At 40.2% G+C, this 25,792-nt stretch overlaps 1 protein-coding gene across 7 annotated transcripts in view; it reads right to left on the bottom strand.

The window, feature by feature from the left end:
- akap6 (A kinase (PRKA) anchor protein 6) overlaps positions 1-22,767 on the bottom strand; it is a 292,609-nt gene extending 269,842 nt beyond the window's left edge. For 2 of the 7 annotated variants that reach the window (XM_039785652.1, XM_039785658.1), the window contains exons 1-2: positions 22,657-22,767; positions 22,280-22,332 (exon numbers count right to left, since the gene is read on the bottom strand). The gene's annotated coding sequence lies outside the window, so the exon portion shown is untranslated. The other 5 variants (XM_039785655.1, XM_039785654.1, XM_039785653.1 and 2 more) reach the window with 5 other exon arrangements.
- Positions 22,768-25,792: the final 3,025 nt, after the last annotated feature.

The raw sequence follows: 25,792 nt of genomic DNA, 5'->3' as shown, positions 1-25,792 counted from the left end.
CCTTGTAGAGCTGCAAAGATTATTTGATTGCTGCAGGATACATATATTCAAATATTTACATTTTACAAGTCTCTTTTATTTAGTTAACAAGGAGATTAGGTGACTAGCGTTTCTCATTACAAAGGATTTTAATATTCATTCTGCTCTGTTAATCATTTTTGCGATCAGTTTAATTATTTTTGGTGAGGAGGGAATTAAAGCTTCCTGTATTGTTGTGCACTTATTATACACTGCTGTGTTTTAGAAATGCTTATTATGATTGTTGCTTTTGTGATAAGAGGTGGGGGAAAAAATAAAATGCACCTGATGATAAATGCCAAGAACAATAAAGCATAAAGTGATTAGACTGTAGTTTTATCAATATGGGGCAAAAATTGCATGACAAGCACATGAGTGTAAGGTACTGAACTCATATACAGTGGTGCTCATAAGTTTATGAACCCATGCTAAAGTTGACTAAAAAGAGGAATTAAAAAAAAAAAAATGCTCTTTTGGAAATTGCTCTTAATGCCTTAATTTAAAAAAAATGGAAAAATCCAACCTTTAAGGACACCAATTTTCTTGAAATGTGAATGAATAATGTAATAATGGTTTTCTTTCAGTTAGCCTAATAGTATAGGTTTGATTAGCATTGAGAGATGATCTTATGTAAAGTATCCCATGCCAATCTCTAGGTATGGTGAAGGGTATGTGATGATGTGGGGCTATTTTAACTCCAAAGGCCAAGGGAACTTTATCAGGATGCATAGTATCCTGGATCCATGAAATAACTGGCCTTTAAAAATAAAAATATGCCTCCATCTATGGGAATATAACATAGGGGTGTGTATATTTATTTCCCCTGTATTTTAAGGAAGAAAATTTATTTATTTACCATACATTATTCATTCACAAAGAAAATTGGTGTCCTTAAAGGTTGGATTTTTCCTTTTCTTTTTATAAACCATTAAGATCAATTTCCACAATTTGATTTTTTATTCCTCTTTTTAGTCAACTTTAGCGTGGGTGTGTAAACTTAAGAGCACCACTGTATACCTGCTAAACCTCAACATTTAAGCATTATCATTGTGAGCAAGTACAACCTCACTGCTGCTACCTGAAGACATTCATTGGGAAGTCTTCACTTTTCAAAATGTTCTCACAATGCAGATCTAAAAATCACTTCATTTCAAGCTCAAGTCTGGACTCCACCTCCTGTCCGGCCTCTCTAACTCATTACACTCTCTATTAACAAAGTGAATGATTTACAAGTTAGCATTAAAAAAACGTTTTACCATCGTGGCAGTGTACATCTTTCTGTGCTTTTAAGGAATTATCTTTAAATAAAAAGATCAGAAGTGCTGCTGTTAGAGAATTGTCAAACAAAGGCCAAAAAGAAATAGAGAAAAATAACCGTACCTCTGCATCTGCCAGGCATTTGAAGACATAATCATCCTGTATTTTAAAAGCAGATGGAGTAATCCAGAATGATCCATATGTGGACACACAACGTGTTTAAACCGTTCCTTCTGTCTGCATGAAGGAGACAAAAGCTCTCTCTCCTTTTTCTGTCTCTCAGTCAATACTTTGTTTTCTCACACTTCACTTTTCTCTCTCTCTCTCTCTCTCTCAGACATGGCTGACACAGAATGGCACTGCACACACTGTGTGTGTGTGTGTGTGTGTGTGTGTGTGTGTGTGTGTGTGCGTCCCTTCATCTCAGCAGTAGCTTTAAATCCTTTTAAGCACGACCCAACGCAACGAAAAAAGACAAATAAAATGTTTTATTCATATCCTCTTTTCTCTTAATAAAATATGCATCCAGCTCCCAGTTCAGCCTGTCTGCAGCTTTCAGCAAGAAGTTTAAATACCAACATAGAAACATAACAGAGAGTAGCTTCAAGGGACAAATAATATTGAGATAATAAAAATTGATTAATAATTTCCTGAATTAAAAAGTCAATTGTGCAACAAAAAAAAAAAAAAAGACAAGCTGCAGATTCAAATCCAGAATGTTTCTGCGGCTGGAGTGTTCATTTAGCCATTTTGTTTTACTAAAATAAACTAATTCATGAATATTTGGTGCAAATATAGAACATAAACAGAGACTAAATAGAAAAAATGAGAACATTTAAATGCCTATAATACTACTATTATACAGAACATGAATGAATGAGTCATTTATGGCTTTTTGGTATGATAATAATAAAAGGGCAATTTTTTGTTTACATATTTAAAGCTGCAGTAGGTAAGATTGTGAAGATCCAGGACTTTGCCAACAAATTTGAACATCGACAACTTCTCAGTCCCTCCCCCTTTCTGCTGCAGCCCAAACCGTCTACTAAGCCCCTCCCACACAACAGAGTTTGACAGAACTGCCGGCCGGCATGTCAGACAACATGTTCAATAACTAAACACTAACACAACGTTTACTCACCAACCGTAAAACGATGCTGTCGAGAGGAAATGTGGCTACATCTGCATCGTTCTTCACATCTTTAAAATCCTGCAGCTCACGCCACCTCTGAAAAGCCTCTCCAATATTCACCCGAGTTTTGGGAAACCTTTCTGCAGCTCGTGCGCAGGGAGGGGGGAGGGGAGAACGCTCTTATATGCGTGTGCGTGCCTGAGCAGTGATTGACAGGCAGATAGACCCCGCCCCCTGTGGCCCTGACTGGAGAAAATCAACAGGGAGCGGTGGAATTTTGCCAATCGCACTACAGGCTGTAGGTGGTGCCAGAGGAGCTGGATTGTTTTTATATTACATAATTCATGTAGTTCTACTGGAACATAGGGTCAGTTTCAGCAAATATGACAGAAAGTTCGTTTTATAAGACTTACCTACTGCATCTTTAAAGTTGGAGATGCTCGGTTTCAATGAAAAGATAAATGTAAGGCCATGATGTCAAAATATGAATCAAATTAAACCTTGAATATAGTCAAAAGCAGAATCAGGTTAATTGCCAAGGTGGCGTTTAGGTCCAGCTTAGTGGATGTGCAAAGATTCAAAGTATTAAAAATATAATAATTCTGTTTGCAGTTTTATGTTACTGTTCTAAAAAATAATAGTTGTTGCTGATTCAAAAAGGTTCAACTACAGACGGACACACACACACACACACATATACACACACACACACACACACACACACACACACACACACACACACAGGCAGACAAACACAGGCAGACAAACACAGACAGACAAACACAGACACACACACACAAACACACAAACGGACAAACAGACAAACAGACACACACACACACACACAACACACACACACACACACACACACACACACACACAGCCACAGCCAGTGTGTTGCAGTGCAGGGTGACTCAGGCTCTGTATTGATCAGCGCTAGCAGCAGTGAAGCAGAGAAATGATGTCAGTAGAGCAGCAGAACAAAAAGCAGTCAGTGATAAATTCAGGATTAATGACAGCGACCCAGTTCAGACCGGTTCAACAGAGGACAGGGGCCAAGATGAGCCGGTACTTTACGAGTGAAGTATGAAAATACAGATACAGATCGAGGAGGCGGTTCACATCCAGCACCAGGGTTAAAATCTCCCTCCCACGTACGACCAGCTGCTATCACGTGACCTTCCACGCCGACATCACGTTATGACGCCTCCAGAAACCAATACGGACAGTGAAAGCTCGTAAGTAGTAGCTCGATCCTAGTCCCATCCCAAATACTTTGGCGCAGCTTGTTTTTCAAACGGCTTACTTTTGGTATTTATTTTAAGGAATAAACGACTAACTTGTCCGTCTGTCCCTGGAACATTGTACTGAGAAAAGCACTTCTGTGACGTCTGTGAGGCGAGTCAGGATGAGGTCATTGGCCAGAAACAGATGACATCATCAGCAGCACCACCATGACTTCATCAGTCACATGACCACAGAGAGAGAGAGAGAGAGAGAGAGAAGGAACAAATTAGGAAAGAAAACAAGAACAAGGTGAGGAAAAAAAACTACAATTAAAGAACAGAAGGAAGGAAGGGAAAGTTTTTATTAACAAATTATTGGAAATATTTGTGAAAGAAAGATAACAAATATTTGCATTGTCGATTAATCTGTTGATTATTCTCGAGAAAGACAGAGAGGGAGAGACAGACCAAGAGAGAGAGAGAGAGAGAAAGAGACAGCAACGGAGAGAGACAGAGAGAGAGGCAGAGACAGAGAGACAGAGAGAGGGAGAGAGAGAGAGAGAGGAAGAGACAGAGACCGAGACAGAGAGAGAGACAGAGAAAGGGAGAGAGAGAAAGACAGAGACGGAGAGAGAGAGAGAGAGAGAGAGAGAGAGAGAGAGAGAGAGAGAAAGAGACAGCGACGGAGAGAGAGAGACAGAGAGAGAGGCAGAGACAGAGAGACAGAGAGAGGGAGAGAGAGAGAGAGAGGAAGAGACAGAGAGAGGGAGAGAAAGAGAGAGGTAGAGACAGAGACCGAGACAGAGAGAGAGACAGAGAAAGGGAGAGAGAGAAAGACAGAGACGGAGAGAGAGAGAGAGAGAGAGAGAGAGAGAGAGAGAGAGAGAGAGAGAGAGAGAAAGGGAGAGAGACAAAGGGCGTTTTCACACATGCCTCTTTTAGTTCGGCTGAATCGCACTAGAGTTTGTTTGCCCCGCTGGTGCGGTTCGTTTGGGCGGGTGAGAACGCAGCAATCGCACTCAGGTGCGCACCAGAAGGGGACCAAGACCTGCTGGATGATGAGGCCTCTGTACGCTTTCAATCCAACTCTGGAGCAGTCTGTGGTCTGTTGATACGACACTAATGCTGCTTGGTGGATAATTATGAAGGACTTTCTTCACTCTCACGCAATGCCCTCCCCTCTATACAGATACAAGAGAGCCGTGTGTTCACGACTTAATTAGAACGTAAATAGGTCATTTTCCTGCAGAGATGCCAACAGGGACGCAGGCTGGACACGTGACACACACATTCTGTATACACAGCACATACACACTCAGATGTGTCTCAGGTTGAGACTAGTTCACTGCCCTCAAAGTTAACCAATTTGGAAACAACTAAACCTGATCAGACCTTACAGAATTAATCTACACAACATTATTCTACTACTTTGATTCAAGGGTGCCCAGATAGCTCAGTTGGTAGAGCAGGCGCCCATATATAGAGGCTTACTCCTCGACGCAGTGGGCCCGGTTTCGACTCCGACCTGCGGCCCTTTGCTGTATGTCATTCCCTCTCTCTCTCTCTCTCCCCCCTTTCATATCTCCAGCTTTCCTGTCAAAAATAAAGGCCGAAAATGCCCCCCCAAAAAAATACTTTGATTCAGAAAACTCACTAAAACATCCTTAATACCAAAATTATAAATGACGTATTTACAGATTACAATACACACACTGCTTTAACATGTAGCATTCACATTATTACAAACATACAGTGCTTATTAACCTGTGTGAGCTCAGGCTGAGCGTGTTTTAAACATGTCTCTGTTTCAGAGCATGCACACGTTACAGAAATCATCTTGTTTAACATCCTCTCTGACGTCTAATCCTCTCTGATCTCAATTCAAAGCTCGCCGGCGGTTTGTGAATCAGCAGTCTGGAGTCGAGACGGGAGACACTTCACACGGGATCTAATTCATCAGTTTTTCGTGAGATTAAAGCCCAGATTAAAGGCACACTGGGAGAGATTTTTTATGTAACGCAGCAGCTGTTTCATCAGCTGAAATCACAGAGTGAGGCTGAAGCAGAGAAAAGGGGTTTCTACCACTTTAACCGAGATGCTGCAAATTCTACAAATGTTCCTAAATGTGTGATTTTCTTTTTCTCTGCAGTTGCTGATGTTCACACCTGAGTAGAGATGCACCGAGTAGAGAATTGGCCGCTTTTCACGTGCTCGGCCTTGACCGGCAGGTCAGTCTGACATATGCCGATTTCATGCCGGTCAACGCTACAATTAAGTGACAACATAAGTTATATGAGTTTCAGTTCTCAAGGACTTTTTCCTTTCTCTCCACTTTTCCGCCGTGTGTGGCGCGTACCCGCTCGCGGTGTGAAGCGCGTGTCGGCGCTATTCTCGCACATGTAGGGAACCTCGTGAATTAACCTGCAACATGTCAGCTGTTTACAAATTCTTCAGCGTGTGTGCAGAAGATAACAAGTTTGCAATATGCAACACCTGCAAGGAAAAAGTAGGGCGTGGAGGGACATTTGAAGTGTACCTATGATAAAAATTACAGATTTCTACATGCTTTGTAAGTGGGAAAACCTGCAAAATCGGCAGTGTATCAAATACTTGTCCTCCCCACTGTATAATCGTCAGTCGCAGCCCTATTTTGGTGCAAAACAATAAACATAGTAAGAGAAAATAAAGATAACGTGCAGCAACAACAATAGAAACATGAATAAAATATGAAAAATATGTACAATACATCTGTTTTTAACATAAAAGCTGTAGGGTTTTGTGCAGAAATGTGCATCGCCTCCATCCAGACTGTTTCACATCTTCACTATCTCTCCACTGAGCCACACCCACAGCACACGGCTCACCCACAGACAGGATTCAGGGTGAACGGAGCACTCGACTTAATGTTATAAATCATTTAAGGCAAACCAGACTTTGTGCGTTTCTGTTAAAGTCAGAGGGAGAGTGTGTCGCTGTGAGTCTGGGACTTCAAATAAACTGTGGAAATGGTTAATGTAAAGAAAGGAAATACAGCCACGAGACACACAGACGGGTGTGGATCTATCTCTCTCTCTCTCTCTCTCTCTCTCTCTGGGGTCCTCCAGCCCAGCCCCAGTATGAATAATGTATCACAGGGGAGGAAAATGTGTTGGAGCATACTCTGTTGCTGATCGTTAATCTTTCCCTCACTGTCTGTGTCTCTCTCTCTCTCTCTCTGTAGGTTTCTGGTACAGGAGATGGAGATGGAGAGCAGCTGAGGTAAAATATAAATAAATCAAACTCAGTCACGTGTTGTGGCCATAAACAGCAGCAGGAAACCTGCCTGTAACCCCGAGTCCGAGGCTGATGCAAAAGATAAAGATGTAACTGAAGAAACAAACAGACTAATATGCTATGAACTAACCGTTTATATGGAATGAAATCAGAGCACTGAAGTCTGATGTAAAAAAAACCCTGAGGTATGTTTTTCTTTTGTGATCAAAAGGCTGTTAAAAGATGTTAAAGTTAGGTGGATTCAACACATTTTAAGATAATCAATTGCTTGGTAATAATTTATACTGGGCATGAGGGATTAAAAAATATATTTATTAGGTTATAAAATCCTATTTTGTATGTGCCATCAGCAATATGTTAAAGGGTAACTTTGGTTTTTTTCCAACCTGGACCGTATTTTCCTATGTTTTTGTGTCTAAATGACAATGACAATCTTTGACATCGGTCCAGTATTAAGCGAGATCGCTGCAGTAGGCAGCGGAGAAACAAGCTACAATGTAAGTTAATAGTAATTGTCCAGCTTGTATTTACCTTCACAAAAGTGCTCGTTTTGCAACTGACAGGCTGAGATTAATATTCTAAGTGTCTGACAGCATTATGGAAAGGATTTCTAAGGAGGTCAACCTTTCTGTTAAAGAGTAAGATCCTTTTTTTTAAAACACAAAAACATCTGCGAAATTGCGTTCGCTAAACCCACCAGACTCCATGTAAATAAACAGTAATTTTAACATCGTTAAATACACTTCATTCAAAGTCGACAGAAACAAAATAAAACTATGAAAGCCGTTTTAGGTCATATTTCCACTTTTCCAACTATCACAACTCGAGTTTTGGTTGAAATAAACAGTTTACTGATTTACATGTGAAAATATGCTGGCTCTACACACGCTAAAAGTATTGCTTTTTTAAATGGAGTCTGGTGGGTTTAGCGCTAGCAACTTCAGAGCTGTTTCTGGTTAAACAGAAAGATCTCAAAGAGGTTTTAAAGGTCTACCTCTGTAGGGATCCTTTCCATAATGTTGTCAGACACTGAGAATATTAATCTGAGCCTGTCAGCGGCAAAACGAGCACTTTTGTGAAGGTAAATACAAGCTGGACAATTGCCCTATCAACTTACATTGTAGCTTGTTTCGCCGCTGCAGCGATCTTGCTTAATACTGGACCAGAGATGGCAAAAGTACTCACTTCCCGTACTTAAGTAGAAGTACAGATACTTGTGTTAAAAAATACTCTGGTAAAAGTAGAAGTACTGATTTAACTTCTTTACTTAAGTAAAAGTAACAAAGTACAGGCTTTGAAATGTACTTAAAGTATAAAAGTAAAAGTAGCCTTGCGAATGATAACCACTTTTTATGCAAAGCTACCTGGACCACACACGTTACTAGAGTGCAAGCTGAGAAACTTCAGTGGACATAAAAACAAGGCTCTTTATATTCCATTGTCTACATTTTAAATGGATGTCTGCCAAACATCACATATATGATTATAGTGACAGAGACTGGGACTCCAGCTTAATAAGATTCTGACTGAGTAGCAAGATATGAATTCAATTGTGATTCTGTGAGAATTCACAGATCCAATTTCTCTTTTTTAATCGTCCCCTTAACATTTAAAGGAATCTACATGTGTGTGTGTGCTCAAATATAGAAAGAAAATAAAGGATACAATATGAATTACTAACCATAGATTAATTAAGAAGTTCCCCATACTTTTAGAGTTACACAGCACATTGGCCAGGAGTCATACTTGACGCCTCCTAGCCTATCTCAAACATCTCTCTCAGATAAGGCCAGGGATGATTGGGAAGTCTTGCTGCTTGTCTGCCTAATCTCTGGGATCTCTGTTTTCTCATTTTCAATCATGTCGCCGTCCATACTACTAGTGCTAACGTTACGCATCAAGCTGCAATTATTTAAAATTTTTCGCGCCTGGGTGGAGGTGTCCGCTTATTCTCCACATTACTCTTTACAAAACTAAAGTAACGAGCCATTTAAAATGTAAGGAGTAGAAAGTACCGATATTGTGTTAAAATGTAAGGAGTAAAAGTAAAAAGCCCACAAAAAATAGTAAAGTAAAGTAGAAATATCCAAAACTTATACAGTAACGGATTTGTTGTACTCCCATCTCTGTACTGGACCAATGTCAAAGATTGTTGTTCCCATCAGTCACTTAGACACAAAAACATAGGAAAATAGAATGAAAAAAACCGTAGTTACCCTTTAAGCAGCAGTGAGTGTTTTTCTGTCATGTGTGTCACCTGTTCAACCAGTTGGCAGGAAGTGTAAAATTAAACTTTATTTAGGTTTTGATTACTTTCTAATTTAATACATTTCTACAAAGCTTTTACGTGTATTGATTAATCAATAGTAATTTATTACAACACTACGATGTTAACAGTTAACACTACCACTTTAAATATACCAACTTATATATCTCTCTTGTTTTGCACAATTACATTACCACCTCCACCTATTCCCACTACAACCAAACCATTATGTGTAACACATCCACATTTATTCAGTGGTATGAACTTGAAAACGGCTTTAATATCGATAGTTTGGCACAAATCTAGCCCAACCAGGAACTTAAGTTATTTACCTGGAGGCTCCAAGCTCCCCCACATCCTAAGTATACTGTGTGGGAGGTGTGGTAGAGTTTGATTTCCCAACCTCAATCAATGATGCAGGGACACTGGCTGAGTTTGTAATGCGACAGTTGTTTTACATGTGGACTGCCTTTAATTCTGCTCGACTGTAGAGCTGTATTATCAACCTAAAGTTATTACTAATTAGGGGTGTCCCGATCAGCCTTTTTGACTCCCGAGCCGATCCTTCAAAATATAGAATATCTACCGATACGGAGTCCAGATCCGATACTTGGACTGGCTCAGATAAGAGCTGCACACCGTTTTTGTTTAACTAAGTAAACAAACTCACTAAAATATGTCTTTAGCTTAATACATTTAACTTAGAGCGGCAAATTAGTCTTTTCTCTCAACACCATAATATTTTTCTTTAGGATCCCAGAAAACCCCCGCCTTCCTATGTATACTACAATTTTCTTTTCCTCAGTACACAGTGGTTTGTATTGGTTTTCTCCGCCAAACCTCGGTCAATCACGAACAGAGAGTGCTCAACGATGACGATTTTTACTTTTGCCAAGTGCAAGGTACAGTACAGGCCAAAAGTTTGGACACACTTCTCATTCAATGTTTTTTTTTTCATGACTATTTACATTGTAATTTCACTGAACATCACAACTATGAATGAACACATATGGAATTATGTCTTAAAAAAATTAAAACTGAAACATTCTATTTTAGATTCTTCAAAGTAGCCACCCTTTGCTTTTTGATAACTCTGCAAACCCTTGGTGTTCTCCCAATGAGCTTCATGAGGTAGTCACCTGAAATGGTTTTACCTTCACAGGTGTGCTTTGTCAGGGTAATTAGTGGAATTATTTCCCTTATTAATAAAAAAAGCAAAGGGTGGCTACTTTGAAGAATCTAAAATATAAGACATGTTTTCAGTTATTTCACACTTTTTTGTTAAGTACATAATTCCATATGTGTTCATTCATAGTTTTGATGCCTTCAGTGAGAATCTACAATGTAAATAGTCATAAAAATAAAAGGAAACGCATTGAATGAGAAAGTGTGTCCAAACTTTTGGCCTGTACTGTACGAGACACTCTCCAGACAGACACTGGTGAGTGGCCGCGCCCATCTTGGTTTGAAAGTGCCGGCATCCAGGCAGCCTGGCGGTGCGTCTGTGTTTAAAGGCAGTGATCACTACAAGCTGATGTACATGATCGGAGTAAGGTAAACAGGGTAAAAGCCGATCAGCTAAAGAAATGCCAAAATCAGCTCAGTTTTCCAAAGCATAAGATGACGTGAAAGACTTTTTAATTTCTAAACAAGAGAATTCAAGGATATTCCTGTGACTTTAGGGCAGATTTTTCAAGTAGCAAGGTTTCCTTTATTTCCCAGAATGCCTTTAAATAACCCAAAGAAAGCAGTGCAACAACTTTCATTTGCTTTAAACAGCAGACACTGTGAGAGTGAGTATTTCCTTACTGGAAAGCCAAACTGCCTTGTTGCTGTGATCTTTTAATACAATTGTTTATAAATTGTAATTCACCTAATTAATTAAAAACACGTTTATTTAATCAACTCCCACACTTAATTTCTGTGTTGTTGACTAAATTGCCTGTCTGATATGGTGGTTCTGTTTTGTACTAAGCGAAAGACAGAAACAGAAAGCCAGGACTGAGCGTGCACTGCCACACCCCGAGGTCTGAGCAGATGTTATCGATACCGAGAGAGGAGGATGGAGAAGTGGTGAGCTGAAACAAGGGAGGCTGCAGGCAGAGAAAAGGCAGAGGATAAGACTAAAAAACTGAGAAGGGAAGGTAAAGAGGGAAGAGAGGAGAGGAAGAAATATGGGTGACAAGTAAGGAGACAAGACGGGAAAAAAATAAAATAAAATCGGACCAAAAAAAAAAGAAATGGGAGTGGAGGAGAAATGGAAAATGTAAGGTGAGAAGAGAGGATGATACAAGCGGAAAGGACAAAGGACAGTCAAGTGAAGGAGAGAGATTATGAAGGGAGAAGAAAAGAGGATAAAATAAAGAGGAGAGGGAGAACAAAGATGGAGTCGGGATGAAGGAGAGTGAGCAGAAAAGGACGCATTTGTAAGGAGAGGAGCAAAATTAGAAAAATAAATAAGAACAACTCAAATTTTCCTGGCTGCCACAGTAATGGTAGCAAAAAGTTTTTCAAAATATTCCATGTAGATGCAAAACCACCTCCAAGATTACCTGCATCAACACAACCATTTACACTTGCACACAAATATTCACAGTTAGGCCTAAAACACACTAAATAAGATCACAACATTTTAAGCCAATTATAAAATGGGCTAAAGTCGAGCTAAGCTAACAACAAGCCGGATAAAGTCCATGAAATAATAAGCTAAACACACTAATCCACTGGTCAGATATTACTGGAGCTCTGGAGGTAGACGACGCTGCAAATCCAGCAAAAGAATGCAAACTGCAACATGTTCCTGTACTAAAAACAAACACGGAAAATACATTGTTATATTTAAATATGGAATAGTATTTAAGTCAGCAGTAAGTTGAGCCTGCTTTCAGAGATAATGTGAGATGAACACAAATGTAACAGCACAATATATAAGTGTGCGCTTTGGGGTAATAGCGGCCTATTCTCGAAGAGGAGCTGGATAATAACCCTGCACCTCATTATGTGCGTACGAAACACACACACACACACACACACACACACACACACACACACACACACACACACACACACACACACACACACACACACACACACACACACACACACACACACACACACTAGTGTCGAAATATTGCATGTAGAAGCAAAACAATCTCCCATATCTACACAAGTGGTTCACAATCGGGGGGCAGTCTCTCTCTCTCTCTCTCCTGAAATACACTAATAACCCTGCACCTCATCATGTGCGTATGAAACACACACACACACACACACACACACACACACACACACACACACACACACAAACACACACACACACACACACACACACACACACACACACACACACACACACACACACACTAGTGTCGAAATATTGCATGTGGAAGCAAAACAATCTCCCATAATATCAAGTGGTTCTCTCTCTCTCTCTCAAACCAGAACATCTACATTCACACCTACAATGGACAGACACCAAGTTTAGCAGGTAGACCTAAAACACAAACTAAATAAGATCTGAAGAACAGGCTAAGCCAACGACAAAACGGGTTAACGGCGAGACTTACAGTATATTTAAATATGAAATAGTATTTAAGTTAGAAGCAAGTTGAGCCTAAAGCCTAAAAAAAAAAGAAAATGTGATATGAACACAACTGCAACGGCACATACCATCCCCCATGTTCACGTTTATGTGTGTTTGGGGTTCTAGCAGCCTATTCTCCAGAGAGGAGCTGGATAACCCTGACATGTGCAACCCATTCTAACACACACTTGTTCAAATTAAACATGAGGGGGTGGTGGGTGACCCCACACACAAACAGACCCCCCACACACACAGCTGAGTTCCCAGCACTATTGTGTGATGGAGAAGGATGGAGGGGCCCTCAGAAGGCTTCATTAACATGTCACACTGGGTTTGAATGATGTGAACATTTAACATCATGTATTACATATGTGTCTCTATGTGCAGTTCATACCAGTTGAACCTAATTCAAACAGTTGGAAAAAACTAAATAAACGTGCTGCTGAGAGTTTGGTAAATTGTATTTTTCTTGTTAGCAGGCTTCATGTCACCAGGATGTTTTAACAGTGATTTTGAGCCGTCTGGATGCTTCAAGCTGCTGATTTGATTAAACATTTTTCAAAACGGTATATTAATGTGACACAATGCTACCCATAAATAATAAAAAGTACAAATAGGATTCTCAAATAAGAGATGTTTAGACTTTTCACTAAACAGCATTTTCTAAAGTGGAAAAAAAGTGAAAAACGTATCTACAGATAAATTATCTCCTACAATGAATACAGCAAATAAGCGACTCAAAGTTATTATTAAATATAAAACTAATACTGTCTCAGCGGTTGTACTGTAGCATAGTATTGACAGACCAATGTTTCCATCCTGGCAGAGGAAGGAAGCACAGTACATTCAATTCAATTATTGCAATTAAAAGCATTTTATATTAATTAATGCTGCCAGTGGAATTAGATAAATTTTTTATACAGATTAATGTACAGAGTATTTTATAATCAAGGAATCAATGCAACAAATGAATGTTCCCACTTTCACTACTTTTAGAGCAATTTACTCCAGGTATTTAAATCAGTAAATAGGGCTGGGTCTCGACAATGATTCCCAATATTGATTATGATTTACAATGCCAGATTAGATTACAAACTATATCAATTAGGTTAGGGAATTTTCAGTTACAATATCAATTTAGCTTGGATATAAAATGTTTACATTAATAATTAACCCCCCAAAAAGGTCAATTTTCCATATCTATGGTGAAAAGGCATATAAGAAAAAGATTGACTTGGGGATTTTATTAATTGACATCAGATAACTCAAAGATCAATTTTAATTGGAGAATCAATTATTATTTTAGTATTTATTTTTAAAGATTATTTTTGGGGGGCTATTCCCTTTATTTGATAGTGACAGTGGATAGACAGTGAAGGGGAGGGAGAGAGGGAGAGAGAGAGAGAGAGAGAGAGAGAGACAGGATGACACAAAGCAAAGGGCCACAGGTCGGATTCGGACCCTGGGCTTCTGAAAGGACTCCGCCTACATGGGGCGCACGCTCTTACTGGGTGAGCTAGGGGCCGCCCAAGAATTGATTATTTTAACCCAGCTCTATGAGTAAATCTCTGAGAATCAGATTTTAGGCTCTTAGTTAGATTTAAAGCTTTTTTTAACAGTGAAATTAAATTCTGCATAAGGCTGCACGATATGAAGAAAATATCCAATTGCTATTATTTTGACTGATATTGCGAGTGCGATATGATTCACGATATTGGAGTGAATGATCACTTCTGTATCAATCATTTTTTATTGAAAAATATTAAAAATTACAAAGTTAGAATTATTTTTACAATAAAAACAGAGGATCTGTACCAAACAAAGATTTTTTCTTTAGTCTGTAGGATAGGATTTTTAGGCCGGGATTTTTAGGCAGCACCACAATACTTAATTCAGAATGGTTTGACACATATTTTGCCCCAAGTCTGGCTAACGGATATTGAAACAGGAAGGTATGATGACTGTGCTGCACTGTAACCTCCTGCTGTATCATCCTGATACCACAGCAGATCATCAGCCTCTCTCCCTGCTGGGCGTCGGCTCTGCAAGGAGACACTGAGGCTACAGACTGGACCAGCAAGCACTTCAGCGTGGCAGCTGTTAAAGAATGATATCCGACAGGTTTTAGGGCAGGGCTGTCAAACTCAGTTTCCCAGAGGGCCACACTGGAAAATGAGATTCACATCAAGGGCCAGACATGGAGATTATTATTGACATGTTTTTATTTAAGAGAAAAAGTCAAATATTTTGACTGTATTATTGCATGTCTCATATACTCATAAAGCCCCAAAAAAGAATCGGCAACAAAATTCCTCAGCCAACGACAAATACGTTGAAAAAAAAGCGCCCAAAAAGTTGAAAAAAGGCCGAAAAAAGCATCAGAATTGTCTGAAAAAGTTACAAAAACATCAGAAAGCGCCAAAAACTTCCATGAAAGTGAAAAAAAAACGTTGAGTAAAGCGTCAAAAACATTAAAACAAAGTGCCTAAAGCATTGAAAAATACGCATAAACCACCGGAAAAAGCACCAAAAACTTTGGAAAAAGCAACAAAATCTTTGTGGGCCTGAATGTATTGTGAACCTAAATTTATATGCGGGCCGGATCAAAACCTGCAAGGGGCCAGATTTGGCCCACGGGCCTAGAGTTTGACACCTGTGTTTTAGGGGCACACACCTGCTAACTCTATACTTCTGTCACAGCGAGGTGAGAAAGCTTTGATTCCTTCAGCACCATCATTAGAACAAACAATGAGGAATGATGATAATTCTAAATCACTGCATGCACAACACAAACTATGAGATTTGTCAGAAAGTGGCTATTATGCACATGAAGTGGTGGTGTTCTTTAACCCCCCCCAATGTAGCACAAGTAGACTTTATATTTCACAGTTTACGTTTCCCGTCAGATTATCTGTAGATCTCGACGTTTCCGACCGCACTTGAAAGCAGCTTCATTTCCCGGAGAAAGAGAGAAAGAAAATAGACTGAGGGAGTGAGGAAACAGTCAGCTGTTCCCCAAACTCCCGGGCAGTTCAGTTCTTGTTCTGGTGTTTTAAAACTTTCTTGTGGCAGAGCTAGAGGCAGTGATGTTTCCTGTTTGGGACTCTCACAGCGCCTCAAACACACCGACAAGTCGGATACACGCTTGAATGACTGGTTGCGTTTCTCCAAAAGCTGAATCTGTCTTAACTGTGTTACAGTAGGAAAAACAAACAAAAAACAAATATACAAATCCAAAAGTGGAACAGTCGAATATTGGGAACCAGCCCTAACATTAAGCTGTATCAACCAAAACACAAGTGGACGACTTTGCTCAAGCAGAGATACTTGTTGGGCGCCCGGATAGCTCAGTTGGTAGAGCGGGCACCCACATATAGAGGTTTAATCCTCGACGCAGCGGGCCCGGGTTCGACTCCGACCTGTGGCCCTTTGCTGCATGTCATCCTCTCTCTCCCCTTTCGTGTCTTCAGCTGTCCTATCAAAATAAAGGCCTAAATTGCCCAAAAAATTATAAAAATTATAAAAAAAGAAGAGATACTTGTTAAAGCTACAGTGCGTAGTTTATGTCGCCCCCATGAGGAATTCTAAGTAATGACAACAACACTGTTGACACATCTACATGATACAAGCCTTTCCTGATCGTGCACCACCCCCACCCCTCCTCCACGCAGTTGCTAGTAGCCAAGGAGGACACGGAGGATTATAAAAACGTGATGGACTCTTCAGAAGAAGTCATTATCTTCACTCGAGTTTCTGCGCGGGAAAGTTGCCGGACGCCACAATCTTCTGAACATGTGTGGAGCTGATGGTCTTAATTAGCTTACAACTCATTTGGCAATGGCTTGAATGTAACGGACGTTCGTTAATATCAAAAAGTTACGCGCTACAGCTTTAAGCAAATGGTTGGTCTAATCTATGAGCTACTTACGGTCTACAATAATATAAACAGCTGCTTTGCAAAATCCAACAGAAAAAAAACACAGATCGTCTTGCAGAAAATTCAAATTTGCATTTTTCTTCTTAAAGACTTCCAGATGTGTTTACTGAGAGCTTTACAAATGAACTTGACCTTCAGTAAACACAAGTAGCTCCTGGCTAATTACAGATGATCCTGAGGGAGTCTCTCTGTCTGTACCGGGAGATCCAGCACGAGTCTCACTCATTAGCCATCTCTAAAATGTGAAACAGCAGGAAGGACACCGGGGATTAAAAACGCTGGAGGTTACAGATAAGGACAGTGGGCTAACGGCTGGAGGGGTGGATCAAGGTAAGTTAGCAAGGAAACCGCATTCTTTATAGCTGAAATATAGCTTTAATAGCTTATCTTAAAGCAAGAAAGCAGTCTTTTTTATAAAAATAAATTGTTGATATTAAAATAGTACAGAAAAACACAGAACTAAGAATTAGGGCTGCAACTAACTATTATTTTCATTGATGATAATATGTTGATTGTTTCCTCGATTAATTAATTAGTTGTTTGGGCTATAAAATGTCACAACATTGTTTTCCAAAGCCCAAGATATCGTTTTCAAAAGGTCTTGTTTTCTCCACAACGTGAAGATATTCAGTTTCCTGTCACAGAGGAGAGAAGAAAGTAAAACATATTCACATTTAACAAGCTGGAATCGGAGAAGTTTTACCTTTTCTTTTAATAAAAATAACTAAAAACAGATAATCAAAAAAGTTTGCAACTAATTGATTAGTCTATAGGGGTGAAACGGTACATGTATTCGTATTTAACCGAAACGGTACAGGCGTCACAGTTCGGGGCATAAATTTACACAGAGAATACATGGTATAAAAATAAATAAAACTTGCAAATGAATTAATGTAATGCGAAACTAATGTTAGATACGCGGGTTCTTTAGGGACACCTAATCTGTAGCCCTGCCTTATCTCTGATGTAGCCGAGCTCCACCTATGTAGCTGTTTTAGTGAGTCAGAGATAGCAGCTCTAAGGACGAGTATGGCAAGTAGTGGCGACCCACAAGAGTTAAGATGTCAGTTCCAGTAGTACAGGTGAGAGAGCGGTGGATAAGACGGCTGTTGTAGATTAGGGTTACGTTTCCAGCGTCGCGGCTCCGAACCGTAACGTTAGTTGGGACTGACGCCTTGTTTCTTCAGGCTAACTATATTAGCTTTAGCCAGGCAGGGAGCAGCTTTCTGAGGTAAAAAATGGCCGGGAGACGTCGTGACTACGTTGCATTAATCAGGTGATTTAGTTGGTCTTTGCAGAGAACAGAGATGCTGTATTTTCAGTTTTATAGCTGATTGTCTCATTTTATAAGTTCCCGATGGAGTCTGGAGATGATGTGGGGTACTCATTGTTTACATCTTACTTTACACACATCAGGCTGTTGCAGCTAGCTCAGGGGAGAGACATGAGACATGCACAATAAAAAAATAAAAAAATGGCCTTCTGCATTTTTGTTTTGCTTTTCCCTCCATTGTACCGAACTCGTACCGAACCGTGATGTCTGAACCAAGGTATGAACCGAACCGTGGCTTCTGTGTACCGTTCCACCCCTATTAATCTTGTCAGCTCTACTAAGACTGCACGTGAGCTGCTTCTTCCAGGTGTCTGCAGTACAAGTAACATCTTAGGGGGATACTAGCTTGAGGTCTGGAGGCGAAGAGCTGAGCTTTCAAAACCTGCTTCTAACCAAGTTATGCTTGTGAGTGTCGAGTGGATCTCCTGCATTAATGCCAAGCATCCTGTCCTGACCAGAGCCGTGTGTCGACAAACATCAGACACGCAGGAGACCTCCTTCAAAGAGGTCTCTGATGCCACAATGATGCCACATTGTTGCTGCAGTACCAAAGCAATGACCTACAAAAACCTGAGACTTACTAATTTAATCTAGGAAGACACTTTAGTCAACAAGTTAATGGGAAAGTTACTGACAAACCCACTTGCTGAAACATTTTACCACCAACATTTACAGATTTGTAATCTCAGCAGCTAGAAAGGAGCACATATTGAACAACAAATTCAGGTAAAATACATGGAGCAAATTCTGAAAATAATATCTTGTCGCTGCGTTTTGTTTTTCTAATTATTCCTCCTGCTCACACACAACAACGTCCACGATCCCGATTCCACTCGTGAATATCAAAACATGTTAAAAGTAACCGTAATGTGAACGAACGAAATCAAAATCCTTCCACAACACACAGTGCAAGACTTAATCTCCCAACAACCGAACAGGAACAAGTTGGAACAGACACTGTCCAAACAAATCATATTTAAAATCAGCTCAAACAAAAGTAACATGTAATACAAGACAAAAATGTGGATGACTACATGTGAAATGCCACAAAATAGTCTCTTTATTAAAATAATACATTGTTTACAGTCCAGTAGCTATATACCGTAACTTGATTTGATCTTTTTAAAATGACTGATGAAAGAAACCTATGGGGAAATACATGATGAAGTGGAGGCTTGCTCGACAAGCAAGTGGGATTTTAATTGTCTATCAACATCATCAAGTCCACTAAACCAGAATAAACTCTAGCTCTAACTCGTTTCCCTTCTTTGTCTCAGGCTGGATTTAATCCCAGCAACCATCTGTAACAGGAGACGCCTACACCTACTTTAACCTTCACCGCCTTTCCCCTGACATCTACGCTTCTGTGCTTCTCCGCAGCCACTCGGCCCAGTTTAACAGCCCCAGAGATGGTTACATCACATCCTGTTACATCACATCCTGTGGAGTGGAAGATGCAGACAGTGAGCTGGGTTGCACTGACCACTCGTACTGGAACAGCAACTTCCTGCTCTTCATCACAACATGAAAATAGTGTCAACATATTTGCCTTGAAAACCCTTGTCTTCTCCCTTCCTTCCTCCTTCTTTCCCTCCCTCTCTCTCCCCCGAAATCTCTTTACCTCCCTACATTCTCTCCTTTCCTAGGTCCTTCTTTTCCATCTTTCTTTCCTACGTTATTCTCGCTCCCTACATCCATCTTTCCTTCCCTACATCCTTCTTTCCCTCCCTCTCCTGAAATCTCTCTTTCCCTCTCTACATCTTTCCTTCCCTAGGTCCTTCTTTCCTTCCACATATCCTTCTTTCCTTCCCTACATCCTTATTTTCCTTCCCTACATCCTTTTTTCCTTCCCTCCATTTTCTTCTACTTCATTAAACTGGAAGCATTTCTTGTCTAGTTGGTCAAAAACTGGCGGAAACAATTTGTGCAACATCATTTCAGGAAGCTTTTTTTTTGTCGGAGGAGGAAACCCAAGAGTAACCTAACAGGAAGTTTCTTTGATTCCAGGTTCACGTCACAGAGACATTTGTACGGCGACTTTGTACACAAAAGCTGCCCCACCCAGCCCTTCATCAGCAACAGACATGGCTTATAATGAACAGTAACTCATCAACTTCATTCACATTTATCTCTTACAAAAATCTATAAAATGATGTTATTTTAATCTGCTGTATTGCCCATTAATGTATCTTTTGCGGCTCTATGGGGTCACTCGCCTTCTGCGTTGTAAATGTTTGGGTAAACGAGGACTCGTGCAAAACAATGTACATCAGGGCTCTGGTCCCCGAGTCCGACCAAAATAAGTAAAGACAGAAAGTAGCCGAACGAAACGGCAATTACAGGATCTACAACCAGGGCAATGTCATTTACTTCCTTTCCCACTTTGTTTCTTTTCCTTGCTTTCTCTTAAGTTATTTCCTGGAGGAAGAAAGGAAGGAGTGAGGAAAAACAGGAGCACCCCTCTTAGTTTGAAAATGGAACAATTGTACCATGTAGGAAACCAGATATCAAGAATATCACATAAGACTGAACTCGTCACCGTTTCCTAAAGAATGTGGTGTTTGAGAAACTACCATGTTCAGAAACACTACTTGTAAACACTGAACCTGCACAACGCGTTTAAACCTTTACAAGAGACTTCTAGGGATAACAGATCAACTTATTTAGAAGAGAGAATGAAGTCGAACGGTATGGTGCAGTAAACGTAAGGAAATGAGAGCAGATATTTAATGAGCGAGGCAACGGTTCGCGCCGTCATCCAGTGACTAAATAGGTAACTAAATGGACAAGGATGTTAGCTCAGAAAGATCTTATCATCACATCATATATGGTAATTAATCAGAGCAGCTTGTCGACAATGGGAAGAAAAAACACTGAAAACCTCTTCACGAGTCTTTACAAGTTGGGAACAGTCTAGATGAAGGATTTGTGGGAAAACACAGAAGGCCTACGTCCCTACATGAACCACGTGAGGAGACCCTGTTATTACCAGCACGTCAGTTTTAAAGTGGTTTAATCTGGATAAACTGCTGGTTTGTTTCCGAGCAGCCTGATCCTGTTTCTTGCCCCATAAGATTTCTTTTTAGTGAGGTCACCGTGTACCCAGAACTCAGCAACTATCGGGAACGAGTACAATTCACTTGGCTTAAAGCTGTATCTGTCATCGCGTCATCTAGCAGCGTCACCTCCTTCGTTTTACCCGCACCACCTTCGTTTTACGCAGACAACGGACCTCCGCGCACCTGAACAATACACCTTTTTAACAGCAGACATTTTGACTCGTCATAGCAGGAAATCCACAGGTGAAATTTCATTAACGATGATTCACTGCGTGTCATTAAATGTCCCAGTAAACCAGAAAGAACAACACCGGGACGCTGGAACCAGCTCACCTGAATTAAACCTGTGCCTTTCGCGCTATGACATTGCAAAAAAGTCTGCTGTGATAAATGTGTGTGGAGGTAAGAAAGTAGGCCTGTCTGAACTTCTCTCTCGAGGTCCCTTTGTTCACACGACTACTTCTGTCACTTTGTGTGTGTGCAAACAGGTGAAACATCATAAACTGATGATTAAGAAAGCGTGCACCGTTATCTCCAATAATTGCATCTCGTCCCTCCCTGTAACAGCCGAGCTTCGCCCCACCTTCAAGACGTGGTCCAACGACACATCATACAAACCAGTTTGCTTGAAGAATATAATAACTGCACACAAGTGTTTATCCAAAACCTAAACTTTAAGAAAAAAACAAAAATCTGATCAGAAATTCTCGCTATAGTAAACACCACGTTAGAAAGTAGGATTCCCCCTCACATGCATGAGGTTTTTAACCCAGTGAAAGAGACTTCATCCAGCCCAGTGAGCCAGTAAGACAACCCAGTATGAAGCAGGGCAGCAGACTGGGAACAGAGAGGAGAAAGAGGTGTTGGCCTCTTTCTGTATGCAGCAGGCAAAGCGAGTTCTTCTGCAGAGCAGGCCTCCATAACAAAAGCACAGAGAGAGAGGGAGAGAGAGAGAGAGAGAGAGAGAGAGAGGGAGGGAGGGAGGGAGAGGCACTGGGAGTCACCTCCCTCTGCTGCTGCCTCTCTCTGGATCTCATTCTCGCTTTCCTTGCATCATTCTGGTTAGCGTTAGCATCCGACAGCTCATTAAAGCAGCATTCCACGCAGGATTAGGCATAACACATACAGACACTTTCCTCTTTCATAGATACAAAACAGAAGGGAGGTGACACAGAGCAGCTTCAGCAGTACGTACCACATCTCTTCTCCTGTTTCTCCTTTAGTCCATGTCATTCCCTTCTCCTCTTCCTGAGTGTCAGATGTTGGAGGATGCAGAGAGAGAGAGAGAGAGAGAGAGAGAGAGAGAGAGAGAGAGAGAGAGAGAGTGAGGGAAAGAGATGGAGGGAGGTGCCTTTGATGCTGTGGCAATTCCACCGCAGAGAAAGAGAGAGAGAGATGGTGCTAACAGAGAGGAAGCTAACGCTAAAGTAGCCACCAGCTCAGCTCAGTATGGGACGATGGGATGGCCGGATGGGAGGGATGATGATGCGGCACCTTTCAGTATGGAAAAGGAGGGAGGGAGAGAGAGAAAGCGAGAGAGAGGGATAGAGAGAGAGAGGGGTGCCCTGTTACCTTGGAAACTGAGACGATGTGATGGGGACGGTGGAGCCGAGTTTTGATTGGCTGACAGGGTGTGGTGCTCCCCTTCCTGAGGGAGGAGGAGAAGGGGGAGGACGGGGGATGACAGAGCAAAGGATGTGAGAAGCAGCTGCTCTCTCTTTTTCTGTGCCGGAGGAGAAAGCGCTGCACAGGGAGGACTGGAAGCCATCAACACCCCCAGCTGGTGACTCCTGGAAGAACAGAAGAAGAAGAAGAAGAAGAGAACCTGAGGACAATGTTCAGAAGACAACAGTCAGGTTATTTATAGATTTCAACACAATACACTTTATTTTCCCTTTAATTGCCTTATAATGTAGCAAAAAAGCATTATAACCCAACATTTACACAAAGTTAAATGTATTTGTGTTGATTTTTTTAATCAAAAGATAATTGCCAATGTCCTCGTTATCTAAAGATTTTCAATTAAGTTTCTCATTTTCGCATAATAAGAGTTTAATCTCATGTTTTTATCAGGCCAGCAGGTCTGTGTTCTCTGGGACAATACAGCAAGCCAAACACCATTCAGAAAATGGTATTTTCTTACCTTTTGTTATGGACAAATACACTAACCACAGAGGGAATGACATTTACAAGTTTTTGTCAAAATTTATCAACTTAAGAACTTAAAATGTTTGTTTTTTTCGTATTAACCCTCCTGTTGTCAGTTTAAAAAATGTCTATATCAGAAATTAATTTGCATTTCTTTTAACCAAATTGCCGAAAAATAACATGGATGTTTTTTTATACAACGCTCTCTACAGGTAAAATTAATCATTACTTTCACAGGTGTGATCCTGCCATTAAAAAAGTAATAGTTTCAAAACAGTAGCTTAGTATCTAAACTTTGACATATACCAGTTTGTGATAACCCATATACATATATTCCTCTGAACTATAGTCAAAATGATTCATAATTGTAGTCAAAAATTCGGTATGTTAATGAGGTTTATTGACCATACATTTATAAAATGTAAAAAAAAAAAAAATTGAATAAAGAATTTATACTTTGTGCTTTGTAAACAGCAAAGCAAGGTCAACAAGTGCGCATGTCTGACGGGAAGACAACAAAATGATTTATTATTTTTATTCAGAAACTCAACTGTCTGTCACGTAAACATACAAATTAATTAAAAAAATTAATATAAAAAAAAAACAAAAAAACATTAGAACCATGAACTCAAGTGACGACGGGAGCTGGCTGCAGGACGACTCAATCACCACGAACAGTTTTTAATGTTCGATCAGACTAGAACTAGTCGAGAGTCTGCTCGAGACTTTGCTCTAATTTGGGCAGGATTCAGGATTCGGGACCACTGCTTGGATTTCGGGACTGTCCCGAATTTTTGTTGGAGGTTAATGTTATTATATGGGCATGTGTTAGAAAGTAACAAAGGCAGGGCTGGTAATGTTGAAAAGCTAGCAAGAACTGAAAGTAGCATGCCCTCGGGACACACAAACACGTGGACGCTTTTATTTTTTAATTTTTTTCAGTCTTCTATTTGCCTTTTTTTGCAGTGCGGCCCAAAACACAAACCTACCTGTCCAACAGAAAGACGATGGCGGCAGTGACAACTTTTGTTGCGTTTTCTCCATAGACAGTATGGTTTTCTCCTCCTTTCTCCTGTAGAGACTTGCAGAACTCCGGCTGTGGCGGCGACGACGCGCATTGAGCTCGTACACGGGAGGGGCAGAGTACGCGCAGCGGGGCAAGGAGAGATTTCATTGGTTCTTTCCAAGCGGACAACGAGGCAGCGATTGGCTGGCGTTTTTGTTTTTTTTGACAAAATGCAGAATACAATAAAAACAATAACACGTGACATAACATCAAGTGTACAAAGTTATGAAGATAAAAAATAAAACATACGAACCAATACAAACAAAGAAATAACAGAATAATTAGATAGAAGAAAAAAAAACATAAATTTACAATTAGTCAGAGACTTCAAGGGAAAATAAGCTCTACAGTTTCCACAATTTTAATAGTTTTTTTGTTATCCAACAATCTAAGTGACTTCAATAGAGATTTTCAATTTCAAGAAAAGGTACAAAATTAGGAGATGATTTAGAAAATTTCTGCTTGTGAATATAAAATTTGGCATACGGAATAATGAAATGAATGAGATACTCAAGAGCAGCATTACCTGAATTATCGTAGAAACAGATGATATCTTTAAGGTTAAAGGTGTAGACAAAGTTGGTGGGTTCAAAAAAAGTAAGACTGGATTCCAGCAGCTACAGATGACGGAGCTGTCGGGGTGTAAATACCATTTCAAAAATATATATTTAAAAAAAGTGTATAGTGGAAATAGTTACCTACCCTGCTAAATAAATGATATGATAAACATTCAGAGGCAGAAGGGATCTATTTTTTTAGAGGCAAACAAGGGATCAAAATATAACATTGAAATAATCCAATACCAAATCTCAGTATCAAATCTAAAAAAAACATTTCTCCTTACGTCATGGAAATTCTGATTAAAATGCTTCTACAGTGACACCTGCAGGGCAAGAGGGGCAAGTATAAGAACTATTGTGAGCCATTTTTTTGGCCATAAGCACCAAAACACCAAAGCAAATTCCTTGTATGCATTTTGCAATAATCCGGATTCTGATTCCAAGTGTTTTTCTGCTTAGTTTTCCATTGAACACAAGAAAGTAGAGATAAGACATAAGAAGCCGACTTGTATAAAACAACATGACACTGGGCCAAGGGCGTAACTTTGGGTTCAACAGTGGGGGGGGGGGGAGATCTCCAACTATCTAGGGAGTGGACCTCTGCATGTATCCAGAGAAGGGGGTTAGTTTTTTTCTCCTGTCCTCCCCAATTTGTCGAGCTCACCACTCACCAGCTCACCACTGTAATGCACAGCGCTGTAGTCTACGTGATACGCAGGTATACCCAGTATACCCACTAACAAAGCTCCAGGATTTCCATATCCCCACTTAAAAATGCCCAATGACACGCAACAACATACTTTCCATTATATTGTTGATATATTTTGAATTGTCGTCTGTGTTTCTCTTCTTCACATTGGATAAATAAAGGCATTTACATCGTAAAGTGGTGCATAAAAGTGTGTCAGAATACAGGAAATGAAGTTGTTGACTC

The sequence above is a fragment of the Perca fluviatilis genome, chromosome 20 (genome assembly GCF_010015445.1).
Source record: "Perca fluviatilis chromosome 20, GENO_Pfluv_1.0, whole genome shotgun sequence".
NCBI classification, from domain to species: domain Eukaryota; kingdom Metazoa; phylum Chordata; class Actinopteri; order Perciformes; family Percidae; genus Perca; species Perca fluviatilis.
Note: the sequence above shows the minus strand (reverse complement) of the source record. Positions and strands in the feature narration are given on the sequence as shown.